General features: G+C 47.5%; 2 non-coding genes across 2 annotated transcripts; both read left to right on the top strand.

Annotated features, from left to right (window-relative positions):
* Nucleotides 1-107: 107 nt before the first annotated feature.
* On the top strand, nt 108-181 carry trnan-guu. Its single transcript has one exon. It is a non-coding gene; the product is annotated as a tRNA-Asn (tRNA).
* A 2,787-nt stretch (nt 182-2,968) lies between these two features.
* trnae-cuc lies at nt 2,969-3,040 on the top strand. The gene has a single exon. It is a non-coding gene; the product is annotated as a tRNA-Glu (tRNA).
* The last annotated feature ends 624 nt before the right edge of the window (nt 3,041-3,664 follow it).

Genomic DNA, 3,664 nt, shown 5'->3' with positions numbered 1-3,664 from the left:
GAAAAGTAAAACTGACAGAAGACAATGGTAATTCTGGGCGGGTCAGGTTGAATTATGAATTGAATAGCAACTTTCTCAAAGAGACTGTGCATGCTGTTTTCGGGTCTGTCTCTGTAGCGCAATTGGTCAGCGCGTTCGGCTGTTAACCGAAAGGTTGGTGGTTCGAGACCACCCAGAGACGGAGCGTTTGTTGTTCTCGCTCCTACCGCTTTCTTGGCTGCGCGTTTTTAATGGTATCAGGAAAATGTTTCTCGAACGGAAATATTCTCCACTGAGGAAGCACAGAGGGGTTTCTGAATTGATTGAATTTCGAACGGAAAAGACTGCGGATGCTGACAGTCCGAGACAGAAAGAGAAACTGCTGGAGAAATTCTGCAAGTTTGGCTGTACCTGGATAAGGTAAAAAAAAGTTCTCGAAAAGGTTTTCTCTGATTCTCTTTCTACAGATGCTGCCTGACCTGCTGAGTTGCTCCTGCAATTTCTAGTTTTGTTTTTAACTGAATGTCCATGTCATCTTTCGGGATGAAACACCCAGACTCGCCATTTGCAGATATTTAACCCTTTCGAAACCTGTGAAGTGATTGGATTCAAACAAACTCTGCAATGATTCACTCTTTCTCAGCTCCACAGGCAGAGAGACCTGGGAAATGAAGCTGTCAGTGTGGTTCTGTATTGGTGGGTCGAGTAGCGAATGCGATGGACATCAAAACCATTGCGGTGTGAACCCACGCAGGTGTGAACCCTGCCGACTACAGTTGAGAACTGTCGTCAGAAAGAAAGGGAGATTGCTCGACGGTTTTTTTAAAGATGCAAATCAGTGGAGGGGTTGAAATATTTCAATCACATTGGGACTGGTCGGGAATCTGCAACCCACTGCCTGTCAGGGTGGAACAAGCAGATAACCACAGAGCTGCTTTTGAGGATATGAGCCAAGTGTTTGGAAAAGAGACTAGAACAGTGAGGGGCGTGAAGTCGTGATCGAAATGAGGCAGGCACCTGAGGACAAAGGTGTTTTATTTGCCAGTGAAAGATACTGCTTCACTGATTGGATTCAAACAAACTCTGCAATGATTCACTCTTTCTCAGCTCCACAGGCAGACAGACCTGGGAAATGAAGCTGTCAGTGTGGTTCTGTATTGGTGGGCCGAGTGGTGAATGCGATGGACATCAAAACCATTGCGGTTTCCCCACGCAGGTGTGAACCCTGCCGACTACAGTTGAGAACTACCGTCAGAAAGAAAGGGAGATTGCTCGACGGTTTTTTAAAATATGCAAATCAGTGGAGAGGGTTGAAATATTTCAATCACATTGGGACTGGTCGGGAATCTGCAACCCACTGCCTGTCAGGGTGGAACAAGCAGATAACCACAGAGCTGCTTTTGAGGCTATGAGCCAAGCATTTGGAAATGAGACTAGAACAGTGAGGGGCGTGAAGTCGTGATCGAAATGAAGCAGGCACCTGAGGATTAATGTGTTTTATTTCCCAGTGAAAGATACTGCTTCACAAAGTTGGGACTATGGAAGGGAAGCAATGATGGTGATTATCTTTGGCTGTTCACCTTGTGAATGTTCCCATTGCTGCGCATGTCCGTATAACGTCAGAACTCTGCAGCATGGCGGCGTCAGGTACGCACAGTGCCAGGGGCGCAATGGATGACGCATCTGACTCCACCTACCTGTTTGAAATGCAGCTCACAGCTTCTTCACACACCCCAATTAATCTTTCTCATTGTCCTGAAGCCGGCATACGGTTTGAATTCCTGATCTGCGGGAATGAGAATCGTTTCACTGTCTCGCGTCAGTCAGTGTCCCTGAGAACATCAGAGTCACGTCACAGCGCTGTCAGAGGAGGGGAAGCTGAAAGAGCCCCACACGCTGCTCATGGACACAATTCACTTTCCCCAACTCACCGCCCCAACCACTGCGGCTCCTGGGAGTGGAAAGGGAACAAACACCAAAACCCAGTCTCAGCTTTGTAAATCTTCAGGAAATAAGAAAACTGATTATCCCTTCTGGTCTTCCATCCTGGCCTGACAACGTTGATTTTAAACGGCTGTCCAGTCAGTGCCGATTCGTTTTGGCTGAAAAAATCTTCCTTATCTCAAATCCCAGCATTTCTTGCCACAGAGAACTGTATATATTTCCTTGTATGGTATTTTGTAAATAACATTCGTTTGCTGGTTGTTTGTATCGGGTATTTCAGGTTCATTAGCCGCTGTTCAAGTGTGTTGGTAGGTTTGTGGGCTACCATGATGCTGAGAGCGTTGAGTTGTCTGGACATCATTCAGGTCAGACAGCTTCCGAGGAGCAGGAAAATCGCCGTTTCGGGCAAAAGCCCTTCATCAGGAATAAAGGCAGCACGCCCCAAGATAGAGAGATAAATTGGGGATTGCTGGGCCGGAGGTAGCAAAGAGTACAATAAGTGAATGGTGGTAGGGATGGAGGTGACAGATCAGAGAGGAGGGTGGAGCGGATAGGTGGAAAGGGAGATTGGCAGGTAGGACAGGTCATGAGGACAGCGCTGAGCTGCAAGGTTGGAACTGAGGTAAGGTGGGGGGAGGGGAAATGAGGAAACTGGTGAAGTCCGCATTGATGGCCTGGGATTGAATTTATCCGAGGTGGAAGATGAGGCGTTTATCCTCCAGGCATCGGGTGGGGAGGGAGCGGCGATGGAGGAGGCCCAGGACCTGCATGTCCTCGGCAGAGTGGGAGGGGGGTTGAAATGTTGTTCCATAGGGCGATGGGGTTGATTGGTGCGGGTGTCCGGGAGATGTTCCCTCAAGCTCTGTGACTTGACTGTGCGAAAGTCGCCAGTCTCCCCAATGTAGAGGAGACCGCATCGGGAGCAATGGATACAAGAAATGACATTGGTGGATGCACAGGTGAAAGCCTTCTAATGATCATGGCACGGATTTAATTTCCGAGCAGGGAAGAAATTTTCAGTAGAACTCTTAAGCGCCTCAGCATCTCCCTGGTGGCCTAGTGGTTAGGATTCGGCGCTCTCACCGCTGCGGCCTGGGTTCGATTCCCGGTCAGGGAAGCAATTTTCTTAAATGCGCTGCACAGTTATTTATTGATCTTCGTAGTTCCTGGGTGCTGCAGTGTGTAGTGGCTCGTTGAAATAGTGTCCTGATTCAGATTTGTTTGTATGTGTAGGGGTGATTGCTTCTGTAGTTAAGTTCTTGGTTCGCGTACATTGTTTTCCTGGAGACGCTGTTTTGAATTTACCATTGACTGTTCGCTCTACTGTGACATCTAGAAATGGCACTTTGTTGTTGTTCTCCTCTTTTGTGAATTTTATGCCAGTAAGGCTATTGTTGATGGTGTTGTAGGTTTCCTGTAATTTGTTTCATTTTTTGATGACAAAAGTGTCATCGCTGTAGCGGACCCAAAGTTTGGGTTGGATCGTTGGAAGGGCTGTTTGTTCGAGTCTCTGCATTATTGCTTCGGCTTGGAATCCTGATACTGATGGTTTCATGGGTGTACATTATTCCATCCTCTTCTAACTTAGTGTCTTTGGTGTTCAGGAATTCTTGGATGGAATAACTGGAGTGGCGTGAATCTTCGACTTGGTGTTTTAGTCTTCAGTGGAGGCCTTTGACTAGTCTGTATATTGGTGTTCCAAGTAGTGAGACTCTGGCCTGAAGGGGGCTCCTGGTTTGAA

This window comes from Chiloscyllium plagiosum, unplaced genomic scaffold (genome assembly GCF_004010195.1).
Source record: "Chiloscyllium plagiosum isolate BGI_BamShark_2017 unplaced genomic scaffold, ASM401019v2 scaf_7154, whole genome shotgun sequence".
Lineage (NCBI taxonomy): Eukaryota > Metazoa > Chordata > Chondrichthyes > Orectolobiformes > Hemiscylliidae > Chiloscyllium > Chiloscyllium plagiosum.
The sequence above is the reverse complement of the archived record's forward strand: the minus strand, read 5'-3'. Positions and strand labels throughout refer to the sequence as shown.